The sequence below is a fragment of the Lactuca serriola genome, chromosome 2 (assembly GCF_051521515.1).
Source record: "Lactuca serriola cultivar US96UC23 chromosome 2, Lser_US96UC23_V15, whole genome shotgun sequence".
Lineage (NCBI taxonomy): Eukaryota > Viridiplantae > Streptophyta > Magnoliopsida > Asterales > Asteraceae > Lactuca > Lactuca serriola.
The window spans coordinates 172,016,981-172,027,096 of record NC_136409.1 but is presented as its reverse complement, the minus strand read 5'-3'; the positions used below and the strand labels follow the sequence as shown (position 1 = coordinate 172,027,096).

Below are 10,116 nucleotides of genomic sequence, written 5' to 3'. Positions count from 1 at the left end.
TTAAGAAAAACATTGTAAATTGACAATAATGCCCTTGGTCTAAATTCCAATACAACACGTTTTTTGCATCCTTTTCTTCCTTCCGATTGCATATACTTATTTGCCTATGTTCAACGCCGATCAACTTCGTATGCTACATCGATCGATTACCAGTTTTTATTCGAAGTCGCATATTATATCTGAGATTCAGGTATTCATCAGAAAGCAAAATATTCAATCATCTAGAATGCGAATTCCGTTTTTAGGGTTCCTAATTTCAATTTTTCAAATTCTTTTATAGTTGCGATCAAGATGAATTAACATGAATATAGATTCAATTGTTCAACTTCTTTCATGTCTCTCTGGCATATACTATCCCTAAATTTAATCACTAGTTTATTTCATTATGATTTTGTTCAAAGATATACATGCTTGAAATCGAAAGAACCATGCCTTCAAAAAATTTCTCAACGAGCTGCAAGTGGACTAAATTAGAATATAGGATATGTGAATTGAACTCCATGGGTTTTAGGGTGGAATTGGATTCCAATTCCGACCATTTTCCATGGTCTTCGACTCACACTGTTCGACATATGATTTTCCTCCAAAAGTTAGTGAAAAGCTTAATTTTAAATGGAGTTCTGACTAGAGAGTTTTATGATTCTATTTCTATATCTAAAAGAGACTTTCAGCTGTTGCATCTAAAGAAGTTTACCACTGATACCATTGTTGACTTTAACATCAAACTGAGTTTTATTGTTTTAGTTTTTATTACCTGAAGAAGATCAAACCTGCTGATGAAAGTATCCATTTCTTCAATAGCTTTTTCTTTAGAAAGCTGGTAGATTTTGATGAAAATCAACTACAAATGTTTGAGGCTAAGGAATCTTTTGAACGAGTTCGGAAATGGACAAAGAAGGTGAACATTTTTCAAAAGGATTATATTTTTATTCACACTGCATGTGAGTGTTTATTATTCAAAAGGATTACATGATCATGCTTTCTTATTTGTCCTATAATTGGTATGTGGCAGGTTGCATTGGAGTTTGATTATTGTATTGCAATTTAGAACTGCGATCGTGAGGAATTACATGAATTAAATTTGTTTGAATTTGAGAGCCAATGAATTAAATGTGTGATTTGTAAAGGAAGGGCAATATTGTCCATTTGATTGTTGTTTTTAGTTTTAGTGATTTTAAAATGGCAAAAAAGGATTATAAATCAATAAAAATTAACAAAAAAATATATTTGGGTATATATGATATTATAAAACATTAAGAAGGGCAAATACGATATTTAGAATTTAGGCTGGGTAAATATGATATTTAGTTGTTTAGCAAGGGCATATACGAAATTATGCCTTATAAGTTAACCACTTGGGTTGTGGTGACTTCGTATGGCATGTGAAAAATATGATTGATAACTTATTGACTCATATTTAAATCCTAACACTATTTGGCCATGTGGCCATTGAGGTCCGTCTGTAGTGACTTTAGGGCATGAGACTTATGTCTACAGTAGGGGATTAGTTGATGCGCGAAAGCTGGTCCAGAACCCTTGTCACGGAAGTTCCCTTTCCAAAGAAATACTTATAAGTTATTATTATTATTTTTTTTCGAAAGTTAGTCGGAGTAGTTTTTTGAGCAAGCTTATAAAGCTTTTTTTTTTTTAGTTATCCTTAATATACCCTTTTCAATAACTAATTACAATAATATATAATTAACTTTGTTTTCATTTATATGTTGTTTCATATCTCTTAAAATCATAAATAAATACTTGAAATTTATGTTTTCTAAGAGTGAATATTTTTGTGACTTTAACCACAAATAAGAAAATGAAGATAAACCTAGAATAATTTTTTACTACATTTTAACCTTTTTATAAACAATACCTTATTTTATTAAGGGATAATGACTTAAAAGGGTAATATATTTTTCGATTTGTACACATTTGGTCACTGAGTTTTTTTTTCGTCCATATTTACCCCCTTCAACTTGTTAAACTGTATACATTCAATCCTTATGACCGGCTACTCCAGGTTACCCGGTAAAAATGACTTAATAGGGTAATATATTTCTCACTTTATACACATTTAGTCCTTAATATTTTTGTACACATTTAGTCCTTTTTTTTTCTTTGCAAAATAAGTCATTTTTTTGTACTCATTCAGTACTTATGAATGATTTTTTAGTTTTTTCTCACGAAATCTTACGTGGTACATTCATTAATGAGGTGTATGAGCTTTTGATGCTTATATCCATCGCGATCTCGACTACTTGGTTGCTTAGGTCATGTGTTCTGAACGTCATAACTTCTTCATATGATCTCGGATTTTAACGATCTTTATATCCATGCGTTCGTATTTTAGTCTACTACATCTTTCATTTAGATTACTCCCATTAAAAAATAATATATTTTTACTTACAATTTTTATATCCATATGCGGTGGCGGATTTAGTATGGTCCCGGTGTTGCACCGACAACACCTGATTTTCTGTTCGCGGTGGAAAATTTTTCGCTTTTTTTTTTTTTTTTTTACGTTTATACCTATTTTCATGTATCGGCAACACCTACTATGTATTACTGCGTCTTCCCCTGTCCATACGTTTTTTATGAATGCATGTATGTATGTTTTTTTTATAAAATTGTTAGTAAAAAAATATTACATTTTAACGGGAGTAATCTTAATGAAAGTTGTAGTAGACTCAAAAAATGAAGACGTGTATAAAGATCCTTAAAATCTTATATCGTATGAAGAAGTTATAATGTTCAAAATACAAGACCTAAGCCAAACCTCAAGACTTACGTAACCAAGCAGTCGAGATCGCATTGGACATAAGCATCAACAACCCAAGCACCTCATCAATGATTGTCTCACGTAAGATGTCGTAAAAAAACCTAAAGAAATCATTCATAAGTACTGAATGAGTAAAAAATGACTTATTTTGAAACAAAAAAAATGTTAAGGACTAAATATGTACAAAAATATTAAGGACTAAATGTGTACAAAATGAAAAATATATTACCCTATCAAGTTATTTTTCCCGGCTAACATGGAGTAACAGGTCATAAGGATTGAATGTGTACAGTTTAACAAGTTTAAGGGGTAAATGTGGATGAAAAAAAAAAAACTCAGTGACCAAATATGTACAAATCAAATAGTATGTTACCCTTTTAAGTCATTATCCCTTTTATTAATGTGTATATATGAACATATAATTTTGATTAGTATAAGTAAACTTAAGGATGACAATTTTCAACAAGACCCACGACACAACACGAACATAAAGGGGTTTCGAGTTTTTCTGACCCTCCAACCCGTTTATTATACGAGTTGTGTTTGGGTTTGTAAATAATTGTATTGGTTAATCTGTGAACCCGTTTATTTTATTAGATTAAAGAAAATAAAAAATATAATTATTAAATAAAGTAGCAAGTAAGGATTAATAAGTAAATATGTGATATTTAGTCTTTTCTTCGTGATCCATGAATATTCGTAGTGACAAGGGTGAAAACTCCAACAAGTAATCAATAATACTACAATAATTTTATCAATTATTTGAAAAAAAACGTTACCTAAGTTTTAAAAAGGACACATGACATTGATCAAATCTATATTATTATGACATATATAACTTTGGTTTTTATTAGCAAAGAACTTGTATACATGAATTTGTTTTAGTTGATTGGTGTATTAGCAAAGAACTTTTATACATGAATTTGTTTTGGCTGCTTTGTTGAAAGTAGGAGTACTTGAAAAATAATAGGTTTTATCATTACATTTATCCTAGATATGATCGAAAAGAGGCCTAGAGTTAGGCCCTGTTTGATTTGGATCTTATTGGGTCAGATCAGACAAAATTGTATGGCTCGTCAGTTCCATATGTTTGATATGCTTCAGCTTTGCATCTGATTGGGTCAACAATGTCTGACTCGGTCATAACAAAAAAACTTGCTGACTGATTTTGATTGAAATCCATTCCACCATTGCCCTTGAACCAGCACCACCCTCATCCTCCTTCACAACCATCAATTTAATCCCTGGAAAGGGAAAAAGAAACACGAATAGAGCACACAACAGGTGGGGGTGATTTTGTGGTCTTCGATCGAGACAAGAAGGAAGGAAATTGAAGGTAATTATGGTGGAGCTTCCTCCGGTGATGGCAGATTTGTCGAGGAAGGAAATTCCACCACTACACCATCGCTTCAACCATGGGTTTGATGCTACACCTTCATGTCTTGACGACACCGACGCTTTACATCTCCGACCTTACCTTGCCTCTCTGTCATTACTTTGCTTCTCTTGGTTGGACCGATTTCCACATTTCTTGTCTCTTTACCTGGTCAACCGAAGGGCTCCAAGAATTGGAGATAAGTCGATGCCTCTTTTCTCTTTAATGATTCTTAGGGCTTTGAAAGGAAAAGAAAAGCCCAATACGGGCACTTGTTTTTTTTTTTTTTTTGGATTATACACCTAAAAATAATCTCATAATTACCATGAATTTATTTTTAAATTGTTATAATTTCATATATTAATAATATATAAATTAAAGATACTTATCTTTAGTAATCGTATATTTATATGTGGTTTAATAGATTACTAACACATTGTTGATTATTATTATTATACTATATATTAAAATTCTTGCATCTTAGCTATAGTACACTTGCCTGATTTTTGTCCCGTTTTGCCCTTATATTTTGCTTATGTTGTCTTTCACTGATCCCCTTCTATTTAATTAATTTTTATGTGTTTTTTTTTCTGGTCATTGACACATCTTCCTATTTTATACGTGTTTTTTTTCCCTGGCCTTTACGTGGAGTTTACCTGTTTTCGTCCTGTTTCCTTCACGATACTTCCACCACCTACCAAGGTTTCAAACAGACCTACCAAGGTTTCAGACAAAGAAACTTAGGGTTTCTTGCTGTCTTCCCCTCCATCTCCCTCTAAAAACGACCTCGGCTGGTCCATGTTGCAGTCCATCGCAGAAAGTACTGAAAGAAAGCAAGATCTCCGTCTATGTATTTTTGTATTCCCACGAAGGAATTTGCCAACAACTTCGATAATATGCTTTTAGGGAACCAAATCCCGTTTCTCGATCCTTCAATCTGAAGAAACCCTGATTCATGGCCTTACGCCTTACACTATACCACATGTCTGTAGATGTTAAACGCTCACACAACACACACTCACCATCTCTCTCCATCGAACCTTCCTACCCCTATACCCCACAACCTTTCTACCCAACAAAAACCACTTACCATAGGGTTGGCGTTGTTGTATTTCAGCGTAAGTTACCGGATTTCACCACCACCATCGCTCCATTGACGGTTCCAACGCACAATCGATTCAGACTAGCTGCTGTGGATTTCGAATTTCCGATTTCTCTTTGATGTCGCCGTGAATATCTGATTTCAGTATGTGGTCCCATTACATGTTAATTTAAACAAACACATGTTAATTTTAGTTCTGTTGATGGTCTGGTGTAACAACCAGGAACTGGAACGGGGAAATCTATAAAATTTTGCACTACAGTCAATCAAGCACTTCAAATAGCTTTAGATTCTGATCCTCGGTACCTTTTCACTTTTGCTACCTCCTTTAATTATAATTATAATACTCTATGTCTGAATCCGGATATATTATTCCTTCCTTTTTCCGATTTTGTTGAATGATCATTTTTGTCTAATTACTCGATTCCTATGTCTGATTCTTCACATGTGGGCCATGTAGGTTTAATAGAATCCCCTCTTCCTAATGGAATTATAAAATTAGCATGGATTCTTAACTGATTTTTCATTTCTATTACCATATCATAAAAAATTAAACTAAAATGGGAACGAAAACTACACATTTGGAATCACAGTTCTTAGATATTTGGGGAAGATGTGGGTTTTGGTGGCGTCTTCCGTTGCACAACTAGATTGGCTGATCAATTTGGTAAACATAGGGTTTTTAAGACCCCTCTATGCAAACAGGTAACTTCATCGATAAAAAATCTCTCACAATTTGACTTTTTAAACCAACAAAAATCGTCATGAAGTTTTTCATTTCTTGAAATAATTGGGAATCTTATGATATGCCAATCACTACAAATAAAAAAAATGGTGTTTCTGATTTAAGATTCGTTCTTTTACAACAGGGGATTGTTGGATTTGGTATTGTTTACCAGCAATGGTAAGTTCCTTAAAATTTTGTACTCGAAAATCCTTTTCTGCATCTTTTCATACAGTTACTTATTATATATAATAATAATTTTGTAATAGGGGAATCGAGCTATAGCAGAAATTCAATTTGCAGATTACATTTTTCCTGCTTTTGATCAGGCATGTATCTTTATTCCCCACTATGCTAATTTATCACAGATTCACATCCAAATCTTTCAACATTTTGACTTTCGTTGGTAGCACAGTTGAGTTTCTTACATACTTTCTGAAACTTTTGTTGGTACTATCTTCCTAAATTCAGAATATTTTGGAGTTTCAATCAAAAAGGTTGCAGATTTAGGCTACTGGAATGTATATTTTGCAGGATGAAGTGGTTATATTACAAATTTAAGTAATTAGAATATGTATTTTGTAAAATACGCCTTTTCTTGGAATCTAAATTTTAGGTACTGGAATGTATATTGTCCTTAAATCCTTTTTTCGTAATTTGGAATCAATCCAACACGAATGAAGAGGATTTGATATGTCTTTCTATCCATGCCCACCACGTGTTTGTCTAAATGCCCGACTAAACCGAATACCCAAATAAAAAAAATCATTTTTCTTAATTTTGAGGGTTTATCTTGCAGACGAAGATGCAGAATTTGTGGAAGAGTAGCAAGCTTCCTGGGTATTTCCCTGTAAAGTTATTGAAAGTTAAGTAGCTATAAACATATAGGCAAAGAATCAAATCATATGATGACCCATCCTATATATGCTTATTCATATCCTTTTTAAAAGGACTGCATATTCATTTGTTCATTGTAGAATTCTACTCTTATTCCTTCCGTTATTTTGAAAAAATAACATTAAAGTTCAATAATGAAATGAAGTTATTTAACTGTTACGAGTATAAATAAGGTTGATGTAATTACAAATGGGCGTTTTGTTCAGGTCTTGTGCTTCGATGGCGATGACTTTTTTCATAAAATCATCCTAACAAACTTCTACTTTGACTAATCTCCCAAGCAAAGATTACATGGAAGGGTATTTCTGGAAAATGTGGATGCTGAAAATCAAGCTCTTTTGGTTGGTTTTATTTTATCTTTAATAGTAAACGCACTTTTTGATTTGTTTCAATTTTTACTTATTGTAATGTCTCTTTTGTTCAGATTCTGACATCATGCTTTCTGAAAAGTTCTCATTTTGAAGAGTTCTTATGTGTAAAGGTAATACAACATGTTCTTAGGCAACTTATAAATTTATACTCATAATAAATTCGTATGAAGAACATTAGTATCTACCAAAAAAAATTTAAAAAGGAACTAAAAGTGTCATGGCCAATGACAAAATGGTCATCTTGCATGTGAAATAGCTTAAAAAGTTATACTTTTCAAGACAAGTAAAAAAGAATAAGTTATAATTTAGAAAATAGATTGATAGTAAAATTAAGAGATATTTGCATTATTGGTTGCTGTGGTTTACTGTTTTTTCCCAGTTTTGGTCCAAGGGCACGATAAATAATAATGGTCCTTTTTAAAAAATTAAAAGCTGAGTAGTTAAATTCAAGAGTAAATTACATTTTCGGTTACGAATATAGCTTAATTTTTCAGTATTAGCCCCAAAAAGTTGTCTTTTGTGTATTTGGCTTTTATTTGAGAAACAAATGAAAAGATCCAAAAGGGTTCCCAATAGAAAGCCAACAGATATAATAAAACATTATATTATTTTAGAGATTTTACGCATGTTGTTTGTGGCCCCGGTGCTATAGGAGTCTTAAAGAAAGAATTTGGCAACAATGGAAAGGTACATATCTACACATGTTTACACATTTTACTTTTCTCTAACTTTGGATTAGATGATCTAATCCTTTCTTTTTATTATTCGTGTTTATATAAATAAATTTAGATGCTTGAGCATCATACCTGACCAAACCACTATATATTCACAATTAATGAAGCTGCTAACAGAAATGTTGATCTCATAATTGGATTCTTGAACGACGAAAACATAAAGATAAAGTATTTTGTACTAATTTTAAGGTATGTAGTTCTCTCTTTTTTCTAAAGATTTTTTACAATAGATATTAAAAAGATAACCTTATTGCAGGGTAATCTTGATTATAAAGGTGTATGCCCTATTACTCCCCCACAAGAAGGCCATTGCAGACCTTGAGATTTGTGATAGATGGTGAAATGTTAGTTTATCTGCTTGCAAGGGATTTGATCCTATACACTATTTTCATGGTTGACTAACCTTATTGTAAATAATTGGTGAAATATCTATATCTGGTGCAAAATATAAATTATATCTGGTGCAAAATATAAAACAGAGGAGTTTTTTGGCATCACTGTGGAAAGTGGAAAGGTGTAACTTGCCAAAAACCCAAAAAAAAAATTCCTTCGGACCCATGCCAAGCATGGTCCCAATCCTAGCTTCCAAAGCAAGCGAACTGAATTAATCAATTGTAGGTATGATTTTCTTACATTGTTTTCTGAGTATTTGACATAGTTTAAGAACGTTTGTCTATTTTATTTGGAAGTTGGTTTTGTTGCTCAAAGTTACAGGTTCTGGATCGAAACTGATTAGAAAATTGAACCCCTATGACATGCATGCCCACAACGCGTTCGCTAAAATGCCTGAGCCAATTAAGGTACTCATTCCACTTTAGTTTACCTCATTCAATACTTGATTATATTTTATTTGGATTTTTCATGTATGTAATTTCTCTGTATGCTTGTACAATTATTCAAAAATTATACTGGGTTTCAATTGTGATGATGATGCTGATGCTGTTGGAGAATATTAATTTCCCAAGTAAATTTTGGGTTTTAATGACCTTTTTTGTTAAAGAAAACATATATTTTGTAGATATTTTCCAAAGTACAATGCTCCAATAGGAAGAAATGGAAGCATGTTGCTATCTATTGCATTCACACATTTGTTTCCCACTTGCAGGCTGGAGGGTTTTTTTTTATCGATGTAAACATCCAGGAAGAACATTTAACAGATCAGTTGAGTAGTGGTCTGGTCCAGTTAAAGTATGTTCTTTTGATCTAAGACAATGTTCTCCTTTTGAACATATTGTACTTTTAACAATTCAACAACATACTTTGTACAACTAGTGTCACACTACAACATATTTGACTATTATCTATTTGTAAATGACCAAATTGTAGACAATAGCAACATACTTTACTGGTCTTAACCGAACCCCGCGGAGCGGGGTTTCACAGCTAGTTATTATTATTATTATTATTATTATTATTATTATTATTATCCATCACCGTATAAAGTATTAGGGTAAAATGGTCATTTTACATCGGTCAGCACATTCAGTCAGATATAACATCAAACAACATGGTTTCTTACTCAGTCAGGATATGTTACTCAGACAGACCTTTCTCAGTCAGCACTTTCTCAATCAATAATTATCAAACGGGGAGTCGACTGCAAAAATAAGTGGGTTGGATGCAACGAGACTTTAGTTTACCATAAAAAATCCGAGCATGAAAAGAAATGTCCCAACACTCCATGTGTCTGTCCTCTTTCCTCCTGCAAGTTTACTAGTTCCTCCAACATCATGTACGGCCATTTCAGATTCCACCATAAAGCTTATGCTACTTCATTCACCTACGACAACATCTTCCTTCTTGGTGTCCAGAGAAACCAGAAGCACATAATTCTTCAAGAACAGAATGAAGGGGTCATCTTCATCCTCAACCATGGCATTCATAAACATGGAAGAGTTTTCGATGTTGATTTCGTAGGTCCAAGTACATTTGATGATGCTTTTGTGTATCAGCTGACTGTAAAATACAACAAGACAGTTTTGTCAATAGAATCTATACCGGAGGTCTACTCAAAGTGGCAGCAACATGATCCCGATAACAACTGTCTGATAATCCCCTCTGGTTTCTCGGAAGTCTTCTTACAAGTTTGCATAAAGAAAGCCCATCCTGTGGTTTAAGTCATAGTAGCTAGGAAGGC

The 10,116-nt window shown here is 32.9% G+C and overlaps 1 long non-coding RNA gene across 14 annotated transcripts; it reads left to right on the top strand.

Moving 5' to 3' along the window:
• Positions 1 to 4,760: 4,760 nt before the first annotated feature.
• LOC145087411 (uncharacterized) lies at positions 4,761 to 9,378 on the top strand. 14 transcript variants are annotated; one of them, XR_013700792.1, is made up of 8 exons: positions 4,761 to 5,397; positions 5,477 to 5,555; positions 5,847 to 5,958; positions 6,123 to 6,157; positions 6,247 to 6,306; positions 6,777 to 7,215; positions 7,299 to 8,779; positions 9,085 to 9,378. It is a non-coding gene; the product is annotated as an uncharacterized LOC145087411 (long non-coding RNA). The 14 variants fall into 14 exon arrangements; XR_013700795.1 differs by lacking the exon at positions 5,477 to 5,555; XR_013700790.1 differs by having other exon boundaries at positions 5,477 to 5,958.
• The last annotated feature ends 738 nt before the right edge of the window (positions 9,379 to 10,116 follow it).